Source organism: Taudactylus pleione, unplaced genomic scaffold, assembly GCF_031769625.1.
Source record: "Taudactylus pleione unplaced genomic scaffold, aTauple2 ptg000377l, whole genome shotgun sequence".
NCBI classification, from domain to species: Eukaryota; Metazoa; Chordata; class Amphibia; order Anura; family Myobatrachidae; genus Taudactylus; species Taudactylus pleione.
In genome coordinates this window covers 6,361,759-6,387,079 of record NW_028284778.1, presented here as the reverse complement: position 1 = coordinate 6,387,079, position 25,321 = coordinate 6,361,759, and the positions used below count along the sequence as shown (strand labels likewise).

The window sequence follows — 25,321 nt, the reverse complement described above, 5'->3', positions numbered from 1 at the left end:
ATTTCAGAAAACTATGGAAAAATAGTATCTGCAGTGATATCGGTAACATAGTAAATATTACCAGATAACCAGGCAGTAAGGGATGATTTGCATAAACCTGGCGGGAAAATGGGGTTATGAAGTAATTTTATCAAAGGGGACGGGCCTGGAGCTAACTTAAAACGTCTATTGATTAAATCCCAAATTGCTAAAGCACAGTAAATTACAGGGTGAGAAGAAACTATACGGGGGCGATGAATCCTAGATAGCCATAGCAGGGAAGATACAGTAGTCAGTCCCAGCTCCTCGGCTTCGATAGCAACCCAGACCTTCCTTGCATTAAAGTTACACAACTGAGCACAATGAGAGCTGTGCAGCATAATAATATTTTTTAAAATCAGGAATACCCAAACCTCCTCTCCTAGAGGGACCCTGAAGCAGCTTTAGTCTGATCCGCGGGCGTTTCCGGTTCCATATGAAATGTGAAGTTTGATACTGAAGGAATTTGAACACATAAGGAGGAATGTAAATCGGAAGGGTCTGAAATAGATACAAGAGGTCACTCATCTTACCCGAATGTATTCTGCCTATCCAAGAGATAAAATTGGACCAGTCATTCAAATCAGTCTTAATACAACCTAGAAGGCGAGGAAAGTTTGCCTGAAACAGCTGATGATAGTGATGAGTTAGGAAAACACCAAGATATTTGATCTTTTTTTATGCCAGGTACAAGGGAGCATGGCCTCTAGGGTTTGATTTAGGGAAGCTGGGATATAGAAATCGAGAACTTCAGTCTTGGTAACTTTAATTTTATAACCAGAGTGTTGAGAATATGAATTTATTTCTTCTAGGAGAGAATTTAGGGATTGGGCAGGGTCAGTGAGAGAAACTAAAACATCGTCGGCATATAATGCAATTTTATATTCAGAGGGGCCTGTAGATATTCCCGAAATAGCTCTATTACAACGGATCCTTGCAGCCAGGGGTTCCATAATAAGAGCAAATATTAAGGGAGAGAGGGGACAACCCTGCCGAGTACCGTTCGTGATCCCAAAAACAACATTAACCGAAACCCGTGCCATGGGGGAACGGTAGAATGCCAAAACACCACTAAAAATTTGCCCGAGAAGCCCATTTTTTCTAGGACAGCAAATACAAAGGGCCAGGAAATGCGGTCAAATGCCTTCTCCACGTCTAAAGCTAAAATCAGGGAGGGAAGTTTCCTTTTATGAATAGAATGTACTAGATCAATGGCCCGTCTCTTGTTGTCCGATGCCTGACGTCCAGGTATAAACCCGACCTGATCTGGTTGTATCAAATAAGAAAGCAAAGGCGCTAACCGAGTCGCTAAGATCTTGGCATAAATTTTCAGGTCGACGTTCAGTAATGAAATCGGAATCAGTCTATAGTTAATACAGTGAGTAGGATCACGATCAGGTTTAGGGATCACTACAATATCAGCCCGAGTCGTATCAGGAGCAAAAGAAGCGCCCTCCAAAATATCATTAAATAAAGATGTGAGATGTGGGGCAAGTTCCTTTGCAAACAACTTATAATATTGGGCTGTAAAACCATTGGGGCCTGGGGCGGCAGAAGAACGCATTGATCTAATAGCAGCTATTGTCTCTTCTTCTGAAATACGGTCGTTGAGAGTGGCTAGTTGGGATTCTGAGAGGCTAGGTAGGGGGGTAGAGGACAAATATGAACGCACCCCCTCGGCTCCAGCAAAAGTGGGAAGGGAAGAATCTGATAAATTATAAAGGGAACTAGAAAAGGTCTGAAATTCCTCAGCCATAACTTCGGGATCATAGGTAAGGGAACCAGAAGACGGAGAGTATAATTTGTCTATCGCACCTAAGGCTTGTCTGCGACGCAATTTATTGGCTAATAACAAATCAATTTTGTCAGCTTTATCATAAAAGCGTTGACAAAGTTTTTGCAAGATAAGCGAGCGTGGCGAGATAGAAGGGCATTAAGCTGACCTCGTAAATTCTCTATCTGGGCTAGCACGGAGGCGCTATGCGATGTCTTATGTTGAATCAATAGTACAGAAATTTGTGACTCAAGGGAATGAATTTCCTGCGCAGCCGCTTTCCTAACCGCTGAGGTTTTAGAAATGAGAAAACCCCTTATAGTAGCCTTATGGGCTTCCCAGAGAATACTAGAGGAAATATCAGGAGAGGTATTCTCCTCAAAATAGCGGATCACCGCCAATTTTATTTCCAGCAGAGCGGGGGGATGTTGTAAGAGGGAGTCACCCGCATGGTCTGTCCATTTAAAGGGGGAAATACCGGCTTCCGTAACCAGAGACGTAATAGAGGAGGAATTATGGATCATATCAATCGTGGAGTAATGCTGATGTGGGGCTGAAAAATGAGTGTAGTCCTTGGCATGGGGATGTTTAAGACGCCAGGAATCACAAAGGCCATAATGTTTAAGGGAAGCCAGGAGAGTACGAGAAGCTCTAGGAAGAGACATCTCGGAGGAGTTTGCGGGTGGATTAGATCTATCTAACAGGGGATCAATAATGGTATTGAAATCTCCACTCAAGATAATATGGCCCTGTGCCTCCCTGCTAATACGCTGAAACAGAGAATCAAAGAATTGGGGCTGGTCTTGATTAGGGGCGTACACTGACACCAAAGTTAAAATCTCAGTACAGAGGGTACAGATTTATTCTTTCTTTTCTTATCGGTGCCAATGTGTGTGTGTGTTTTATATGCGAAGCCTATGAGGCTTATGTAATAGGTTTATGATCTGCAGTTGCTGTGGGGATTTATGCGGATATTCCCATATTTTTTTTAAGTGTCAATTATTTTAAAAGGAAAAACCAAGGTAGTTCTGCTTTTAAAAGATCACAACCGATTACATAAGCCTTTTATATGTGTTTTTGTTCCAGGCATGCTGCAGTGAATCAGGTAATGAGTATGATGCATATGTACTATCTATGAGCGGTGTATAACATGTATATAGCATTCAGTTAGAGTCTATAGGGAGTGAGAGAGGGAAGGAGAGAGTAAGACGTACAGGGGATGAGAAAAGAAAACAGAGTGAGAGATGCAGGAGGTTACAATGAACTGGAAGTGAGAGGTGCAAATAGTGAGAAATGGAAGGAGGGAGTAAGAGGTGCAAAGCTTGAGAGATGAAAGGAAATAATGAGAGATGGATGCATGACAACCCCGTTTTAAGTGGCCACACCCCTCATGATGCGTAGCCACGCCCTGAGATGAGTGACCACTTCGACCACTGCTCCTCATAGTAATGACTACAGAGGCAGAGACACACATCATACACACATCACTGTAACCACATGTCTGAGGGAGACACCAAGGGCTCTGGTTTCCATGTTACAATACTATGTAGTTAAGCTGAGAACCTCCTGTGACAGATAAATATAAATATCAGGAGAATCCTTCAGTTCACTTTGTAGATATTAAACCTGGGAAAATAACTCAATTCATAGAACCATTTCTTATTAAATATTTATGAATAACAATTGACGTAATTAATAAAAATTGAAATGACCACAAGATGTAGCACTGCGGCAGGCATATGGAAAGTCCCGAGATCATCATTTTAACCAATGAGAATGAGGATTGTATTAGAGTCAATGCTAATTATGGTGAATAAAGTACGTGCATTTCCGGACTGTAGGCACACCCCACGTGGGCTACATTGGCCTCTCTGTAATAGTGTTACCTTTAGTCACTTTGCCCACATTTTGCTTTTAAATCACTCTTATTATTCTAACAAGACTTCACCGACATCAATTCTAAGAATAACCTCATCAATTGGGGGCTCCAGCTGGTCTTCAAGGTCTACTGACCATGGACCATCCACATCATGGGCATCTTATCACCAAAGAGTGACCACCTAACACAGGTAACTATATTTTATGTAAGTCATCAGGGACAGTTCAGTCTTGTGTTTAGGGCTAAGGGTCTCAGGCTATGAAAGGGAGACAAGTTGCCTCTAATAAGTAGAGACAAGTTAAAAAGATACTGAGGAACTTCTCCCCCCATCGATAGCATCAATGTAAGGAAGCCTGACATAAAGATAGAGGTGACAGAATTGGGCATATGCAGGCGGGTTCTAAGTGACCTTAATCCAGGGGCAGATTGGCCATTAAAGTCAGCGGGATGTTTCCCGGTGGGCCGACCAGACTATGGGGCTGCCTGTCTCCACTACCCAGTAGCGCATCACTCGCGCTGGGCCTTGTATGATTGACAGCCCCAACCTGCGAGCAGCTCCGCCCCCTGTAGCGTGTCTTTTGCACTTGATACAGCCCAGCACGTCACTAATCGGGGTCTTCTTGGATAATTGACAGCCCGCCGGCGGCCCAGCGCCTGTCAGCAACCCTGCTGACCTGTAGTGCATCCATCAGTCTGTGCCTTCACAGGCACTAGCAGCCCGCCGGCCTCTGGAGGGGCCGTTGATAATGTCTCTTAGGAAGATATATTTTATCACATAGAATTGACTGCGGCAGCGGGTCTTATTAGCCGCTGCCATCCGCTATTCCCATCCCCACTGTGCTGTGCCTCATCTTCACACACTGCTCAGCATAGGCTTCCTGTCACGGAGGCTCAGAGACAGGCATACTAGGCAGCCTGTACCGAGCAGTGTGTGAGAGCTCCGCTGTGCCTGTGTGCCTGGGCACAGGTGCCTTGTTCCCAGCCAGTAGTCCTCCCCTGCTCTCTCCTTCCCACCTCTAGGAGCCGAATGCTGGACTTGTATTATGAGGCTGTCACTGTGGTATGTACTCTTATGCCAATTTGTAACTGTATATGAGTGTATGTATGTGTGCATATATGTAGCTATGTATATGTCTAGTTCCTGTCTGTATATTTGTGTATGTATCTGTATATATGTACCTACAGTATGTTTAAGTGTATCTTGTTTTTGTTTATAGATATGTGTACCAAAATATGAGTGCATGTGTGGACCTATGTATATGTATGTGTGACTGTATGTATGTATATACCTGTGTATTTGTATATTTATGAGTGTCTGTATGTACCAATGTATATATCTATCTGGTAACTGTATATGGATATATGAGCGTCTATGTGTGTATGTATATACCTGTGTATCTGTATAAGTATATGAGTGTCTGTATGTACCTATGCATATGTGTATCTGGTAACTGTATATGGATATATGAGCGTCTATGTGTGCATGTTTGTACCTGTGTATTTGTATATTTATGAGTGTCTGTATGTACCAATGTATATATCTATCTGGTAACTGTATGTGGATATATGAGCGTTTATGTGTGTATGTATATACCTGTGTATTTGTATATGTATATGAGTGTCTGTATGTACCTATGTATATGTGTATCTGTATATGGATATTTGAGTGTCTGTGTGTGCATGTATGTGCCTATGTGTATCTGTATACAGATATATGAGTGTGTGTATGTTGTAAGTATGTACAAATGTGTATCTATATGGCTGTCTGTTATTCGTATACAGTTACCAGATAAACATATACATAGGTACATAGACACATACATATACAAATACACAGGTACAAACATGCACACATAGACGCTCACATATCCATATACAGTTACCAGATAGACATATACATTGGTACATACAGACACTCATATACATATACAAATACACAGGTACAAACATGCACACATAGACGCTTCGGGGGTTCCCCCCTTCGTCAGGGACAGCAGTTTTAAAAGGAATCAATCAGTCTATGCAGTGCCATCCTTTTTTCCTTATATATATATATATATATATATATATATTAGCTGTGCACGCTGCTTTGAGGACGTATTTCCTAGGATGTGCGGCTTTGACTGTATGCCATTTTTCTCCTGTCTCAGAAACATTGTGACCATGACTGTTCTCTATTAGCCATTACAATTGGTATTGAGAATGGTTCTGATTAAGAACCGAAACGTCGACCTAATCAAAGGCTGGATTTAACCAATGTCAATGGATGTAACTTACATTAGAGTGGGTCAGCATGAAAGGCTGACACTGCACGATCTGTTGGGTTTGTTAAATCTGATTTATTATTCTGGCATCCAAGGAGGCAGCATCAGAACAACTGCGTGACCATCGGACATCTGAGTAACCCTCAGATTACTCACGGTGTTTAGCAAAATTATGCTGCCGGGGCCAGTAAAGCTGTGTCCAAGGATGCAGGCATTTGGCTTTGGCACGCCCAGAAAACGGGGCCGACAACCCCCCAGCAGCAGGTCAATCAGGATACGGCGTTTGGGACACAGTGAGCAATCTTGCAGAAGGAGACCTGCACATGCAGAGATCTCTAATCCCGCCTGCTTTGCTGTTGGCGCCGCCTACAGTTGATTTGGTGCCGCCTACATGAGACCACTTCCACAGATTTTACCAGAGCCACTTTTAATCCCCAATCCGCCCCTGCCTTAATCCTTGCTGGATACAACACTTCCACATTGTTCATAATGGGTCTGTCCCCATTAGAAGATATAACAAACTGTAGGCCTGCCGGTGACGTTGGAATTAAGGAGACGTCTCATTATGAAGTTGTATTACTGTGATTACCTATACCACAATGAGGTCGGGTCCTTCTTTCTTGGAAAATCCACAATGGATGCCGGTCAGTGTAATGATGAGTATTTATTGCAAGAAAACAATCAGATATAGGATAAATTGCTAAAAAAAAATGTCCTAAACTATTCTCAAAATTGGGTCCTTAAAAATGTTTGTGTGAGGAACATAATGATAATAACAAGAATATTGTGTAATGTGCAGTCCCCGGTCCACTCAGAGAGAAATGTGCAAACACTGTCCAAATTGTACAGAAGGAATGAGAAAATTTATTACACAAATTAGGAACATGTACACACTACACAGGAGAGGTCTCCTACGGTTACTCCGAGTTATTTTCCTCCAGCTCTGGCTAATGACCTTTCTGCCTTACCACACCCAGAATAGGAGACAAACACAGAGGACTCCACTAAAGCATTTGAAGATATCTAAAAAGCCCTCACTGAGGTCCTGCCATGGGGCCTTCCAAATTATGGTAACAAGATTTCCACCTACACAAGGCCCAAGTTAATACAGCTGGCATCCTTACCCAGTTATATGGAGAGAAGCTCCATCCTCTGGGCTATTTCAGCCTCACATTGGACACCCATTGCCCAAGGCATGAACCCATGTAACAGGGGAAGCCATTGCTGTCTGCTTGGAAGATAAAACCAGTGGCACAAAATTAAGACAGACATTCTCTCCATGTCCCATAAGTCGTCAAACTTTGGTCTGCACACAGACACAACATGTGACAGCCAATAGATAGACAAAAGTGGTCACTGGCTGCCTAGACATTTCCTCACTGCTGCCGAGATGACTATAGACCACCATCAGCAACTGCCAGACTTACTACAAGCCACATGGCTCCCAGCACAAATCACAGGTGAAAATGTCAGGCACACACGCGTGGAAAAAATGCTATAGCCCAGGGAAACAGACTGGCAGATGAAACTGCTGAGCAAGCAGCCACTCTCCTCCAAAGGATGGTGGACACATACAATCACTTTCTGTACCACTAGATACCAGTCACTGACATGGACAGGATCACTGCAATGCAACAATCAGTGCCAGCTGTGAGTGCTCACTGTGTGAAAACAATTGGTGCAGTCACTTGTCTCCAGCAATCTGGGTAGTCTGTTATGGTAAGCTCATAGTGCCAAGGCTTGTCTTCTGTCTCCAACAATCTGGGTAGTCTATTGTGGTAAGCCCATAGCGCCAAGGATCGTCTTCTGCCTCCACCACTCTTGGTTAGTCTATTATGGTAAGCCCAGACCGCCAAGGCTCGTCTTCTGCCTCCAGCACTCTGGGTAGTCTATTATGGTAAGCCCATAGCGCCAAGGCTCGTCTTCTGCCTCCAGAACTGTGGGTAGTCTCTTATGGTAAGCCCATACCGCCAAGGCTCGTCTTCTGCCTCCAGCACTCTGGGTAGTCTATTATGGTAAGCCCATAGCGCCAAGGCTCTTCTTCTGCCTCCAGCACTCTGGGTAATTGGTTATGGTAAACCCATAGCGCCAAGGCTCGTCTTCTGCCTCCAGCACTCTGGGTAGTCTATTATGGTAAGCTCATAGCGCTAAGGATCGTCTTCTGCCTCCAGCACTCTGGGTAGTCTGTTATGGTAAGCTCATAGTGCCAAGGCTCGTCTTCTGCCTCCAGCACTCTGGGTAGTCTATTATGGTCAGCCCATAGCGCCAAGGCTAGTCTGCCTCCAGCACTCTGGGTAATCTGTTATGGTAAGCCCATAGCGGTGATAACGCCAGAATATGTGACCGTGCATATTCCTTCAGCAATTCACGAATATATGCATGCTTATGTCTTTCATTATTTTCATTGCAATTAAGAGTACATAGAAATGAATATATTAGTTGTAAGTTGCGGAGGACCGACATGTGTCGAATGGCCTCAGGCCTAGAAATGAGGTTTACCCTCTCTCTAAAGTAGGCAGGTGTGTGTCTGAAGCAACAGTTATTATTGTTTAATATTGTTTAATCTAAAAGGTATAAGTGTTATTACAGAAATAGGTAGAAATTAGAACTGATCAAAATAATTTCTTCTCTAGCAAGACAGAATAATGGGTTAGTTGAGTATGAACAGACTAGGAGACAGTAGGTCTCAGATCTGGCTAAACAAGGAGGGAGCTAATCAGGATAGCCTTGGCCTATATGCGGTCACCAGTATTTTGAGAACATAGAAAGGAGACTGTGGGTTTTGTTATGATTAAAATATATAATTAGTGAAATGTTTAGTGCGCATGAATATTGAATTAATTAATTAATATTCGTCATTTTAGAATATGTCTGTAGCAAAGAGGAAAAAGTATAAAAGATTGATCAAAAAGGGGAGGGGTCGGTCAGTCGGGCTGAGCAGGAGAGATCGTAGGTCGAGAGAGTTGCAGGGCGCTGGGCTGTAAGTATAAACAGGGCTGACTGTCACTTAGGAGTCTATGCTAGGCATTGCAAATAATCATTTTGTCACTGTTGCTGAACTTAATGTTTTTTATGTTGTAAGTCTGCTTTGACCATAATACCATAATACATGTATAATTAATTTGCTTTTTAAGTAAAATATTGTCATTTATTTTAAAGTTGGTATTGGTGTGAATTATTCTATTTCTTCTAATAATAAGTAAGGTTTAAAAACAATATCCAAAACACCTCACGTTATCAATCATGGAGGCCCCAGCGAGATACACCTGTTGACGCCCGCTGTATCGGTGATTGAGAGAGAGTGCACAGCCGTGAGTTATTTTGCTCATTAGATAATTTTTAAAACGTGCAGTTTTTGTTTTTCTCTCTCCTTCAGTCATTGATATGATGGTTAAGTTAATTGCGCTGTATTGATTGTTTTGGATTTGTTTTGTTTTGGTATAATTTGTTTCTCAAAATAAGGTTTTTCTCCATTGTGTAGTTTGTATAAGAAAGTTTTGTATTTTGGAGAAATGGTGTTTCGTGCACTGAAATAGGTTGAGTGTAGAATAGAGAGGATTTTTTTCTTTTAATTTGCAAGTTAAGTGATTATCTTGGCATTTTTGTTAGTTGAGATATCTATTTCTGAAATTATTGGTAGATTGATGTTTTTTTAGGGAAGTTTTATTGATACCTTCTATTTTCTTTTTCTGCTCACTCTGAGAACTGTTTTTTTTTTGCGCAAACCAGTTTTTTCCTTCTTCATTTTTCTTCCTTCCCTGCTCTGTATGAAAGAGTGAAGTATGATTGGTTGAATGACGTGTTTTTGGGTAATTGGCTGACCTTTACGGCGGCAGGGTCTGGAAAGGACCCCACCCGAGTATTGCTTACGGCTTCCGCTTGGAGTTGGGGTTAGATTAGGGTCTTGTGTCAAAAAAGACACTAAAAAAAAAAAAACTGTAGACAGCAGTGTATGCAACTTGTGTGAGTGATCTATAACTTTTTTCCTCCTTAAAAAAAAAAAAAAAAGGTTGTGCATACTGTCCTTTACCTTTCCTCATTCTTCTGTCTTTCTCTTTCATTGACAACCCCATTGACAGGGACCCCTGATGTGTCTTAATTGTGCATATGTTGCTGTGTTAGAGTTAGTTAGGGATTTGATTACCATAGATGAGTTTTTCCTAATATTTTATGACATATGCAATGTTGTTTTGGTTTTTTAAATTGAGGTTTGAGGATTTTGATCCAATAGTGTTGTTAGAGAGTGATTTGTCATTTGATTAGGTTTTTGGACTTGGGTTCCGACAGAAGCAGTTCATTAGAATTGTTGTTTGTTTTCTGGTTTCCAGAAATTTGAAATTTTATTTGAGTCATTTTTCCCAGAAATTAGGGGTAGTATTGTTGATTTTTTTGATGGTTGGTTTTGTGGTTATAAAAATTAAGTGTCAGCGGGGGGTTGGGACGAGAGATATTTGGTGAGCTGGCTTTTCCCATTTTCCCCTGTAGTATGCCTTGCATAGAAGTGGAGTAGAAAGGCATAAATCTGGTTATGTAAATTGCGGGGTAATATTATAAACAAAGAAGAGAAATCCACGTGGCTAGATAGTGTAAAATTGATCTGCAGATATTTAAGAACAAGATAATATTGATGTAAAAGTGCTAAATCTGATGACGAGGGCAGGTGCATAACGTATACGTATAGTCACAGGTGTAACAGGTGCGCTGAACCCTGATAACGAGGACAGGGGAGGCACCAGGTAACTAAGGTACAAATCTGTTAACGAGGTCAGATTGTACATGGGAGGTGTTGACCTGATAACGAAAGACAGGTAACACGAGGGTAGAGTTTTTTGGGTTTTCATTTTGACAGACATGTCACAATTTTAAAGTGAAAGAAACAGTTAGTCTCATTTGATTTTTAAAAGGCAACATTGTCTAGTACATGTATGGGATTGGAGTTGGTTCTTGTACGTTATAAGAGGGTAAGAGTAAGTGATTTGAGGGTGAAGAGGTGGATTGTAGCTTGATAAGCTACAGAGTATGGGGAGAATGGCGCGTGATGCACCTGGATGGTAATGGTTGTTCGAATGAAAGTGAGAAGGAATTGGTTTGGTGAAACGGAAAATTGTTTCCAGGGTAGTTTACCATGAAATTGTAAAGGTATCCCACTAACAAAACTTGTACTTAAGAATTAAGTTTCTCATTGCAAGTGTAAAAGCTTATTTGAGGAGCTGGAAGAGTGTTCCCGGTTCAAGGTCATAGAGATTGGCTGTTTGAGAAAAAAAATGCAGTTTTATTTTTGCAGCAGAGCGAGAGAAAGACATTTTTTTTAATATGGCATCGAGTGAGTTGCCAACAGTTAAGAGGGTAGTCATTTAAAAAATATATATATATATGTGATTAGGAATGACCAGTATGTATGCAGTTATGAAAGACAAGTACGGAGATGAGAGTGTGAGGTTTGTTGCAGGGTGGAGTGGGATGACTGAATGGACCTCTGGTCATTTCCCCATAGCTGGCACATTTAACCAATCTGTTCTGGAGGCTTTGAAAGCAGCAATTATTTTGATTAGGTTGGTGAAGAATAGGGTTAAGTATTTGCAATGTCTGGCAATATGGCAATGGGAGGTATAACAAGGTGGCAGTCAGCCAACAGCACTGGCAGCGCCTCCGGCTCTCACAGCTGGCCCAGCTGACCCCCCTTTTTTTGTTTTTTGTTTTGTTTTTTCCAAGATTTGAACCCCAGAGACTCCTGTCTCTGGTGATGACAATGCTGATTTTTTTTTTTTTTTTTCAAGATTTGAACCCCAGAGGCTCCTGTCTCTGGTGATGACAATGTTGATGTAACGCTTAAGATTATTGTTTTCTCTATGCTTGCTTATTTTAATCAATAATACCAAGATTTTTATCTCATAGACTATTGTCTCTGAAGCTAACTTAAATGTCTAAGCTTACTGTTATAGTTATGCCTGTTTATTCTATTCAACAATTTGTTTATGACTATTCCCCAGAAGTGAACTGTTAGATCTGATTCAGCTGATACAATTGATGATTATTACTGATATTCATGTCCTTCCTGCAACTAATCTCACTATCATTAGCAGGTTCAATGTGTCCTGGATACCTTGTGTTTATCTAACCATTTATTGTTTGTGAGGACTTCACAGTTTCCGGATGTTGTCACAGAAATCCATCATGTGCAGCATAATTCACAGCTAAGAAATTGTGCAGTTATTTATGTTTCCAGATATACTATAGTATCCTATGTGTTGTTGAAGGTGACAGAGGTACTTATTTTACAGGGAAAGTATTACAAGCAATATGTCAATATATGGGTTTATAAAAAAAAAAAAAAATTGAATGTGTAAACGCTAACATTGAGTACAAGTTAGATAAGGTGGGTATGGAGACTACTATGAGTTGACTGGGGGCTTTTACCTCTAGTTTTGTATAGCATCCACACCACTCCAAAGCGATCACTTAACCTGTGCCTTATTAGCTATTTATTTATTTTTAATTTTTTTGGAAAACTGCCTATCCTTATTGTAAGTCCAGCAACAGACTTGTCACTGTTATATGATTTAACTATGGACTATGTTATACAATTCTCACAGCATCTGAAGAAAAGCAAGGAAAGCTTATGAAGAGACTCCCAGAAGAACCTTGTCATGGAGTCCAGTCTGGAGACTATGTAATGGTGAGAAATTTCTTATGTTCTGGTTGTCTCATAGATCGCTGGCAAGGCCCGTTCCAGGTTCTGCTAACAACATCGATGTGGCTGAAAAGGACAATTGGATTCACAAAATCTCACTGCAAGAAGGTTTCCAACCCGGCGGTGAGGTCAGTTAAAGCCAAAGAAGATGCAGATAAAGACATTGACTGTGATTTAAATTTAACAAACTTATTTGATGATGGGCCTGATCAAAGTCACAGTTCAGGCCAAGATAAGGTTCACAGAATCGGGGACATTATTAGTAGTGTTCTGCGGGTTGTGAACTAAGAAAAGGAAAGATGGCTATTGGTGATCAAGTCTCTGTGTATCCACTGATTGGGAAAGTTATTTTTTTTCCATTTTTAAATTTTTTTATAGTAAATAGGAGCTGACAAGGACTGGTGACTGATGAGGACGGTGTGGAGTGTTATCCTAGGGGTACTGCCGGGGTCATATTGGTAGACTCCACTCCTATTTTAAAACTCATGATCATAAGGGATATGGTTTTAATCACATTAAGAGTCATAAAAGACGCACACACTCATTTTACTACTGATACTCCCAGGTATAGGTACGCATCAGAGGATGGTCAAAAGACCAAGGGAAAAAATAATTAAAATGGTTGAAAAGAAAATACATTAAAATAACAAAATACAGGTAAATAAGGTCTCATACTGGTACTACGTACAAGATACATCTGATGAAGTATCGGGAAAAAAAGAGCCATTACAGTATGGCAAAGGTGTGAAGGTTTGCCTCACAATTCCAAGGTGTCTATGTAAATACTGTGGTTTAAATTCAGAAAAGGGGTATACAATGGTGCAAAGAAAGCATCTCTATACAAACTGACACTTCTTCCCTGGACACTTATCATGAGCTTATAGAAAGAACAATAAAGTTGATTGTTGGGTATGTAGTCACAATGTCATTCAGGGAATGTTGTGCTAATGTCTATCTCATTGCACTCAAATCAAACAACATTTCACTCACGATGTGGAACTCTCACACTTCAACCTTATAATGTCACAGGTTCCCTACATTTAAAATTAACAAGGTATCCAAGGTATGATCAGGACATATATGTGTGGGCATAAGGCTTATTGATGGTTACCGGTGAATTCTTTTGAAAAGGGTCTTATAAGAACATTGCTACCTGATGCAAAGGTAACACAACAGAAAATCTAAAAGAAACATATGAAATAATTACTGTGTAAGAATGGTAAATAGAAATAAAAATGGTATATGGAAAAGTAAAAGCACCTCTTTACACTGTCCCAAAGTTATAAGGTTGGTTTAGGATTTGGTAACATAACAACATTTGGTACATAGGGAATTAATAAACAATATCGCAGACAGTGTGGTAAGAGAGTTTCAAGCAAATAAACACTGAATTAAAATGCAGCACACACTACCTTACAGCTGTAACTTTGGATATTGCGTCACATTACAAACAGTATAAGAGTTAACTGAACACAACAAATGGTTGGAGAGACTATTGGCACTTCTGAGCAAGCTGCAGCCCTTTCAAAAAAGATCTTCCCCAAAAAATCTAAGAATTCATAGAATGTACAGAAAAAATTGAAATAACAGCGCTGCTTGCTGTGTCACAGTAAAATAATGGTAAGGTAGATGAAATACTTATCCGCATTAGTAGAGCTTAACATGCCCCTCTCATTGTGAGAATTTCTTCTTATACCAGAAACTCCGTGTATATATGAAAAAAGAGGTATGTATGATGTCAGCATGTGGTTTCAAGAGTAATAATATACATGGAAATCACTTCAACACAATATAGAGGATACGAGTTAAGGTGTACCCCAACTCATTAAATTAGAGATGGGTATACCCCGATATTGATCTCCCAAAAGAGGGGTTCATCCAGCATCAATAAACGTACCCCCTGCAGTACCAAATAAATTTTCAAAATGTAACGGTAAGGCGTACCCCAACTCACTGATTGAGAGATGGGTATACTCTTAAGTGGGTATCTTTAAATCCAAGTCCCACGAGCAGGTCTAAGCACACACCTGGACTTACACTTGTAAGGGAAAACAGGATATCAAAGGTATCTTTAACCCAAAAAGAGACTTGAAAGTAGAACGCGTACCAGTACTCACAAAGCTGTTAGTTGTTACAAGCTCGTAAAGGTATCTTTCATTTTAGATTACTAATAGTCTTCAACACATGGGAAAGTAACTTTTCTTCCATTAATCCAAAAATTAAATAGTAGTATAAAATTGTTGATAAAATGAATTTTTAATAGCAAACAAATGGTTGCATGAACATAAATGTAAATACTTAAAAAACATTCTCAGGGGGAAACAGCCGGGCTGTGATGGACTGAGGCAGCAAAGGTGTGGAGACAGTGGGGTCCGGATCCCAAACATGCAAAAAGGCTGGATAATATAGCAATCTCCCAACACCTACCTCAAGTCAGTACACAAACACAGCGATCCCCGTGAGAAGGTGACCCTCCAAGCCAACGCGTTTCGAGAATGAACTCTTTTTCAAGGCATGAGGGTACATACTGAGTCCTCAGTTTATATACACATCTCTGTGTATTTTCCAAGATGGCGTCTTCTCTCCTTCCGGTCCGCAAAGCGCACCGTCGTTTCCCGTCTGAAACAGTAAACAGCCGCTTTTCCTCCTCATTGATGTTTTCCCACTCTCCTTCAATAACGGAGATACTGGGCATACTCGTTTGTGTAGAAAACCAACTCAGGTTGTCTAGGTTCCCCGGGATTTAACCGGAAGTCGTCACTTTATCGCATGGAATTCTGGGGGATGTAGTTATTTCTTATATGGACGGAAATTCATTTCATCACAGTGTTTTTTCACAGGTAGTGTACAGACTCATTGGCTCTAATAAACAAAAATGTAGAATCAATTGAAAGTAATAAAAAACAATAATATAAATATCAGCACTGTATAATAAATAAATAGATGCACACATATAAAATGGCATATATAAAAGGGACTGCTTAGCAGTATAAAAAAATCAATAAATAAGAATAGATTCATAGAAACCATTTTAGCTCAAAGTCTTGATTAAGACCTTTTGGATGGAGGGTTTTGAGTTTGAATATTGTTCTCATTTCTGTTTTTGCTAGATTTTTTTCGATATTCTTGTCTCTCCACGTTGCCTCCACATGTATAATACCTATAAATCTTCTAATATGTTGAATTGAGCAATCGTGTACATTTTTAAAATGATTGGATAGAGAATGGGTAACCAATCCTTTTTTGATGTTCCTCATGTGTTCGGATAGACGTACTTTCAGGGGTCTTGTGGTCCGTCCTATATATGTCAACCCGCATGTGCACTCCACAGCATAAATTACGTTCGAAGTGTTACATGTCACAAAATCACTTATTTTAAAATCAACCTCGTTGATCCGTATTTCCGTGTATTTTTTGTTATGGTCCTTAATGTGTCTGCAACCTATACACATCCCACATCTGTGGAAACCCTTTGGTTTCTATGAATCTATTCTTATTTATTGATTTTTTTATACTGCTAAGCAGTCCCTTTTATATGGTGCATACACACGATCAGATTTTTTCTTCAGATATGGACGATAACGATTTAAAAATCGTTCAGTCGTTCATATCTGATGAAAAATCGTTCATATCTGACATGCCTGAACGATGGACGATCAACGATGCGCGTTCCCGTTTGTCAGATAACGATATCTGACATCTGATGGGTTTGCAGTCAGACTTGGACGATTCCATTCATTTTAATGCAGTCAAAAATCGTTCAATCGTTCAAATCGTTCAAAACTTTGGTCAAATCGTCCAAATCGTTCAAATCGTTTAATCGTTCAGTCGTTCATCTGACAAATCTGACAAATCTGACCGTGTGTACGCTCCAATATATGCCATTTTATATGTGTGCATCTATTTATTTATTATACAGTGCTGATATTTATATTATTGTTTTTTATTACTTTCAATTGATACTACATTTTTGTTTATTAGAGCCAATGAGTCTGTACACTACCTGTGAAAAAACACTGTGATGAAATGAATTTCCGTCCATATAAGAAAAAACTACATCCCCCAGAATTCCATGCGATAAAGTGACGACTTCCGGTTAAATCCCGGGGAACCTAGACAACCTGAGTTGGTTTTCTACACAAACGAGTATGCCCAGTATCTCCGTTATTGAAGGAGAGTGGGAAAACATCAATGAGGAGGAAAAGCGGCTGTTTACTGTTTCAGACGGGAAACGACGGTGCGCTTTGCGGACCGGAAGGAGAGAAGACACCATCTTGGAAAATACACGGAGATGTGTATATAAACTGAGGACTCAGTATGTACCCTCATGCCTTGAAAAAGAGTTCATTCTCGAAACGCGTTGGCTTGGAGGGTCACCTTCTCACGGGGATCGCTGTGTTTGTGTACTGACTTGAGGTAGGTGTTGGGAGATTGCTATATTATCCAGCCTTTTTGCATGTTTGGGATCCGGACCCCACTGTCTCCACACCTTTGCTGCCTCAGTCCATCACAGCCCGGCTGTTTCCCCCTGAGAATGTTTTTTAAGTTTTTTTAAGTATTTACATTTATGTTCATGCAACCATTTGTTTGCTATTAAAAATTCATTTTATCAACAATTTTATACTACTATTTAATTTTTGGATTAATGGAAAAAAAGTTACTTTCCCATGTGTTGAAGACTATTAGTAATCTAAAATGAAAGATACCTTTACGAGCTTGTAACAACTAATAGCTTTGTGAGTACTGGTACGCGTTCTACTTTCAACTCTCTTTTTGGGTTAAAGATACCTTTGATATATCCTGTTTTCCCTTACAAGTGTAAGTCCAGGTGTGTGCTTAGACCTGCTCGTGGGACTTGGATTTAAAGATACCCACTTAAGAGTATACCCATCTCTCAATCAGTGAGTTGGGGTACGCCTTACCGTTACATTTTGAAAATTTATTTGGTACTGCAGGGGGTACGTTTATTGATGCTGGATGAACCCCTCTTTTGGGAGATCAATATCGGGGTATACCCATCTCTAATTTAATGAGTTGGGGTACACCTTAACTCGTATCCTCTATATTGTGTTGAAGTGATTTCCATGTATATTATTACTCTTGAAACCACATGCTGACATCATACATACCTCTTTTTTCATATATACACGGAGTTTCTGGTATAAGAAGAAATTCTCACCATGAGAGGGGCATGTTAAGCTCTACTAATGCGGATAAGTATTTCATCTACCTTACCATTATTTTACTGTGACACAGCAAGCAGCGCTGTTATTTCAATTTTTTCTGTACAGTATAAGAGTTAAAGTGTTGTACATACATCACAAATTCTTCTGATGCAGAAGACATAAAATAAAGGTTAAATGAAATTACTCAGGTTAAAAATGAATTTGCTGAATAAACATGATGGTACGATTCCCGACAGTTGGTTCACCTGGTCGAACCCCACTACCTAGTTCGCATGGGTTGAAAATTGGTTTCGTGGCATTATGCACGCAATGGGAAGATTAATATTTTTTGTCATGATAATGTTGTTGATTTTCTATATATTAGTGAGATGCTTCAAGAAGATTTTCCAGTGCATTAAGAAGAAATCAGACGATGCAATCTATGAGAGATATGAACTTTCTTCAGAGATATGAACTTTTTTCGGAGTTATGACCCCTCAAATTTCATGAGGATGGAACTGATAACGTCGGAATATGTGACCGTACATATTCCTTCAGCAATTCATGAATATATGCATGCTTATGTCTTTCATTATTTTCATTGCAATTAAGAGTACATAGAAATTAATATATTAGTTGTAAGTTGCGGAGGACCGACATGTGTCGAATGGCCTCAGGCCTAGAGATGAGGTTTACCCTCTCTCTAAAGTAGGCAGGTGTGTGTCTGAAGCAACAGTTATTATTGTTTAATATTGTTTAATCTAAAAGGTATAAGTGTTATTACAGAAATAGGTAGAAATTAGAACTGATCAAAACCATTTCTTCTCTAGCAAGACAGAATAATGGGTTAGTTGAGTATGAACAGACTAGGAGACAGTAGGTCTCAGATCTGGCTAAACAAGGAGGGAGCTAATCAGGATAGCCTTGGCCTATAAGCGGTCACCAGTATTTTGAGAACATAGAAAGGAGACTGTGGGTTTTGTTATGATTAAAATATATAATTAGTGAAATGTTTAGTGCGCATGAATATTGAATTAATTAATATTCGTCATTTTAGAATATGTCTGTAGCAAAGAGGAAAAAGTATAAAAGATTGATCAAAAAGGGGAGGGGTCGGTCAGTCGGGCTGAGCAGGAGAGATCGTAGGTCGAGAGAGTTGCAGGGCGCTGGGCTGTAAGTATAAACAGGGCTGACTGTCACTTAGGAGTCTATGCTAGGCATTGCAAATAATCATTTTGTCACTGTTGCTGAACTTAATGTTTTTTATGTTGTAAGTCTGCTTTGACCATAATACCATAATACATGTATAATTAATTTGCTTTTTAAGTAAAATATTGTCATTTATTTTAAAGTTGGTATTGGTGTGAATTATTCCATTTCTTCTAATAATAAGTAAGGTTTAAAAACAATATCCAAAACACCTCGCGTTATCAGCGGCAAGGCTCGTCTTCTGCCTCCAGCACTCTGGGTAGTCTGTTATGGTAAGCCCATAGCAACAAAGCTTGTCTTCTGCCTCCAGCACTCTGGGTAGTCTATGATGGTAAGCCCATAGCTCCAAGGCTCGTCTTCTGCCTCCAGCACTCTGGGTAGTCTGTTATGGTAAGCCCATAGCGCCAAGGTTCGTCTTCTGCCTCCAGCACTGTGGGTAGTTTATTATGGTAAGCCCGCAGCGCCAAGGCTTGTCTTCTGCATCTTGCTACATTAAGCCCACTGTATGTACCAAAAAGTTAAGTATACAATTACACATCACAGACTTAGGAAGCCCTCACACCCTAATATTGTTCTACCAGTGATGACTTCTAAAATGTTTAAATGCAGGAGAGCAGGAGTATAATAGGGGCTGGTGGCTCCTGATGTACGAGATACACCAGAGAGTGTGGGGAGGAGACTGGTCAGATCTCTGGGCTGGTAACACACATGATGTGAGGTAGGAGGGCAGCAGTCTAATAGGGGTTGATGGCTCCTGATGTATAATATACAACAGAGAGTGTGCGGAGGAGGCTGGTCAGATCTCTGGGCTGGTAACACACAGTGAAATGATGTGAGGGGGAGAGCAGGAGTATAATAGGGGCTGATGGCTCCTGATGTATGACATACACCAGAGAGTATGGGGAGGAGACTGGTCAGATCTCTGGGCTGGTAACACACAGTGACATGATGTGAGGGGGAGAGCAGGAGAATAATAGGGGCTGATGGCTCCTGATGTATGAGATACACCAGAGAGAGTGGAGAGGAGACTGGTCAGATCTCTGGGCTGGTAACACAGTGATATGATGTGAGGGGGAGAGCAGGAGTATAATAGGGGCTGATGGTTCCTGACTCCCCCACTTGACAGATACATTTCAATCATTAGTCTGTACTGACAGAGGAGGGTGTAGGATAAGAGATTGCTGTAGTGACTGACAAAGAAAAGTGTTTATTACTCATCTGTGCTATCTGAAGGGATTTCTTCCTCTTTGCACTGCTGATCACCCCTCACAAACATCTCTTCTCCCTCTGTGTCTTCTGCCTTCATATCAGTCATAAAAGTCTCTTCTTCTCCCACTATATCTCCTGCATTATTATCAGTCACATATGTCTCTCCTTCTACCTCTATATCATCTGCCTTCATATCAGTCACATATGTCTCTTCTTCTCCCTCTGTATCTTCTGCCTTTATATCAGTGACATACGTTTCTTTTCTCCCCCTGTATCTTCTGCTTTCATATCAGTCACATACGTCTCTTTTTCACCATCTATATATTCTGCCTTCATATCAGTCACATACATCTCTTCTCCCTCTACCATAACAGGCAAATTTTCACTCTAAAAATAAAAACACTTTAATAATGTCCACCTTCATTAATTGAGACTAAACAGTACAATATCAGTGTAAAAGATAAACACAGCTTCTCTATAGATCACATAGTGACAGTCACTTTGGTATATTGGTGAGACCCTAAATCCCATCTACCTGATGCTCCTGTGGGGTTCTGTGATTCTCCTCTGTACAATTCTGTGAATAGAGAGGATGGGGACAACTCTCTGGGGTATTTCTATTACTGGGTCCATCTGTAGGAGTACATTATATATATATATATATATATATATATATGTGATTATCAGGTGATGTGTGTATATAGGGGGCCCCCATGCCTGCTCTCCCCTGTACAATAAATTACAGTCTCCTCTTACCCAGTGATGTGAGGGGCCGGTGATTCTCCATCATCACGTCCTTGTACAGACCCCTGAGTTACTCTATATACTTCCCCTCCTGCATGGAGACATAGACAGTGACATCCTGACACCTTAAAGGAACCTGACACACACAATGGAACAGCCATCACCCAGACACATCCCCTAGTGTTACTGTATAATGTCTCAATCCCAGCAGTCACCTCTCCAGTCATCACCCAGACACATCCCATGGTGTTACTGTATAGTGTCCCATTCCCAGCAATCACCTCTCCAGTCATCACCCAGACACATCCCCTGGTGTTACTGTATAATGTTCCATTCCCAGCAATCACCTCTCCAGTCATCACCCAGACACATCCCCTAGTGTTACTGTATAATGTCCCATTCCCAGCAGTCAGCTCTCCAGTCATCACCCAGACACATCCCCTGGTGTTACTGTATAATGTTCCATTCCCAGCAATCACCTCTCCAGTCATCACCCAGACACATCCCCTGGTGTTACTGTATAGTGTCCCATTCCCAGCAGTCACCTCTCCAGCCATCACCCAGACACATCCCCTGGTGTTACTGTATAATGCCCCATTCCCAGCAGTCACCTCTCCAGTCATCACCCAGACACATCCCCTGGTGTTACTGTATAATGTCCCATTCCCAGCAGTCACCTCTCCAGTCAGCAGCTGAATGATTCTACTGGTGAGTTCCAGGATCTTCTGGTCATTGTGTCTCTCATGTATCACTGAGTGAGGTGGAGGCACCGTGATGGGGCTCTGGGTCCTGCTCAGTCCTCCTGACACATTGGGATGGCTGCTGAATGTCTCATACTCACCAAATGTCTTCTTCACTACTGTGTAACCCTGTGTATTGGGGGAGACATCAATAAAAGGTTATACTAAACTCATCATATACTGAACGGTGCTAAATCTAATATGTTCTGATCTTCAGCCACTGTAGGGATTTATGAGAGTCTCCCCAAATTTTTAAAGTGGTCTCCCCAAATAATTTTAAAAACTAAACTAGCTCCCTGCTGCTCGGTTACAGCTGACTGAGAATTTTAGAGACAGCAAATAATAGTTGTACAGTCAAGTCGACGTTTCAATACATCAGTATTTTCATCAGGAAAATACTGATGCATTGAAACATCGTCTTGACTGTACAACTATTGTTTGCTGTCTCTTCTTTAAAAATCCTTGAGTGCCGCTGGTTCTGCTCGGTATCTGGGTCACACCATGTGTGTGTTACGCTTGGAAGGCAACGGGGCAAGAAGCGTTTTTTTTATTGAGTGCCGGATTCTACTTTGGATCTCACAGTGATGTGGAAGTGACACTTCCAGATCCTCTCACCTTCCAGTCATGTCCCTGTATTATTACTATAGATATGTGATGTCACTGTGACACTACCAGATCCCCTCACCTCCCAGTCATGTCCCTGTATTATTACTATAGATATAAGTGATGTCACTGTGACACTTCCACCTCCCCAGTCAGCAGGTAGATGATCTCCAGGGTGAGATTTAGAATCCTCCTAGTCATATGACTCCTGTCTGTGTCCATCCTCAGTGATCAGTGATTTAAACAGGACACGTCTAGCTTTCACGTGACTTCTAGTAAAGACTCTCTGGCAATATTTCATACCGATCCCGCTGGACACCTCCCTTTCTCTATAGTCAATTATCCACCGAGCAGCAACTGCTCCAGCTGTATTATAGTAACACCAAAGGCTGCTCCACCTGTATTATATGTAACACCAGAGCCTGCTCCAACTGTATTATATGTAATACAAGGGTCTGCCCCACCTGTATTATTTGTATCAGTGGGGTCTGCTCCATCTGTATTTTATGCAACACTAGTCTGCTCCACCTGCATTATACCAACACTGTTGTCTGTTTCACCTGTATGATGGCAACGCACACCAGAGACTGCTCCAGATCTACAATAGTAACAACAGGGTCTGCTCCACCTGTATGATGATAATGCAACACTAGATTGCTCAACCTGTATTATATGCAACAATGGAATCTGTTCCACCACAGTATGATTCACCAGTTTTATTGTAACAAGAGAGTCTGCTCCACCTGTATTATATTCAACGCTGGAAGGTGATCTACCTGTATGACAAATAACACATGATAATGCAGCACCAGAGACTGCGCTGCCTGTATAAAAATAGTAAATACAATTACATACCATTACCTGCTGCCAGACACAGAAATGGCCGCTCTTTATAATTCCTGCTCCGCCTGTCACCCGGAAGTTACTAAAAAAAATACCCCTCCAAATTTCCACGCCGCGCACCTCTCTTCTCCTTGTAGCTATGACTACTTTCTGCCCCGCCCCTCTTATGATAGTACCGCCCTCTCAATCCCCCACAGTGCGCTGATTGGCAGCAGCGAGTAGCCAATCAGGCGGCACAAAGTAGGAAGGACGACCTGTAACTTAGCAGCCATCTGCACATACCTAGAGTAACAGCTGTACAGTATAATGATGTCCTCATGTATGGCGGCCATATTCTTATAGTCTCCCAGTCAACAGAGGGGGCCTGGCCACAGGGGCTTTGGCTGCCATTTTGTCATAGACATTCCTGACAGCCACAGCCGGAGCCAGGTAACGTGTTGTGTATATATTATATTACTATTATATAGGGGGGAAGGGACTGTACAGTGATCTATGAGGGTGAATAACACAACTCCCAGCACACACTGATATGTGGTATTAATATTATTATATAGGGGGAGGGGATTGTATAGTGATATATGAAGGGGAATAAAACAGCTCCCGGCACACACTATGTGGTATTATTATTACATAGGGGGAGGGTCCGTATAGTGATATATGAGGGGGAATAACAGCTCCCAGCACACACTGATATGTGTTATTATTATTATATAGGGGGATGGGGACTGTACAGTGATATATGAGGGAATAACACAGCTCCCAGCACACACTGATATGTGGTATTATTATATAGGGGAGAGGGGACTGTAAGTGATATATGAGGGGGAATAACACAGCTCCCAGCACACACTAATATGTGGTATTACTCAGTTAATGCAACAACTGCTGAGTTACAGACCAGAGTGTACTAGAAGCACCAGAGCAGAAAGTGACACCCCAGGCAGGAAAGAGGAACTGTATGGGTTGTGACAGGTGCAGGGTGCTAGAATGTACACTACAGTTCTGTCTGCAGCTCTGTCCTCTACCCTGGCCGCCCGCATCCTGCCCATCAGCATTACTGACTCTGAGCAGATCACGGACTGACCACTGGTCAGTGTACAGAATAGGGGGAAGTGCAAGACAACTGCCACTAAAGTGAGGGCAGGAACGGGCAGCAGTACTTTTTGTGTAGCACTGAAATGCCTTTTCCAACACCTGCTCCAGTTAGTATTCCCTCTACTCTAGGCCAGCAACAACCACATGTTTTTTAATAGAGATTCGCTGAAAATTGTTACATTGCGCATACGCGTCCATTTAGTGTCGGGAGGAGGCTGCGGACAGTCAGCAGCTGCTGGAGTGCTTGTCCAACTGTTGGGTCTTAATGAACTGTCATTCTTTACATGTTTTTTGTGCTGCTTCTTGATTTATTATATTGCTCCACTGTTTCCATGTAGGTCCAGTTTGTGGTAATGCTCTATGTAAGTCCTATTTGTGGTAATGCTCCATGTAGGTCCTGTTTGTGGTTATGCTTTATGTAGGTCCTGTTTGTGGTTATGCTCTTTGTAGATCCTGTTTGTGGTTGTGCTTTATGTAGGTCCTGTTTGTGGTTATGCTCTATGTAGGTCCTGTTTGTGGTAATGCTCTTTGTAGGTCCTGTTTGTGGTAATGCTCTATGTAGGTCCTGTTTGTGGTAATGCTCCATGTAGGTCCTGTTTGTGGTATTGCTCTTTGTAGGTCCTGTTTGTGGTATTGCTCTTTGTAGGTCCTGTTTGTGGTAATGCTCCATGTAGGTCCTGTTTGTGGTAATGCTCTATGTAGGTCCTGTTTGTGGTAATGCTCTATGTAGGTCCTGTTTGTGGTAATGCTCTTTGTAGGTCCTGTTTGTGGTATTGCTCTTTGTAGGTCCTGTTTGTGGTTATGCTCCATGTAGCTCCAGTTTGTGGTTATGCTCTATGTAGGTCCTGTTTGTGGTTATGCTCTATGTAGGTCCTGTTTGTGGTAATGCTCTATGTAGGTCCTGTTTGTGGTAATGCTCTTTGTAGGTCCTGTTTGTGGTATTGCTCTTTGTAGGTCCTGTTTGTGGTTATGCTCCATGTAGCTCCAGTTTGTGGTTATGCTCTATGTAGGTCCTGTTTGTGGTTATGCTCTATGTAGGTCCTGTTTGTGGTTATGCTCTATGTAGGTCCTGTTTGTGGTTATGCTC

The 25,321-nt window shown here is 41.2% G+C and overlaps 1 protein-coding gene and 1 pseudogene across 1 annotated transcript in view; one reads left to right on the top strand and one right to left on the bottom strand.

Moving 5' to 3' along the window:
• The window catches only part of LOC148508095 (uncharacterized), a 598,632-nt pseudogene extending 576,114 nt beyond the window's left edge, over nucleotides 1–22,518 (bottom strand).
• Nucleotides 22,519–23,516: 998 nt separating this feature from the next.
• LOC148508094 (uncharacterized) overlaps nucleotides 23,517–25,321 on the top strand; it is a 74,511-nt gene continuing 72,706 nt past the window's right edge. The window contains exon 1 of the mRNA XM_088445294.1: nucleotides 23,517–23,568. The gene's annotated coding sequence lies outside the window, so the exon portion shown is untranslated. The remainder of the gene's footprint in view (nucleotides 23,569–25,321) is intronic.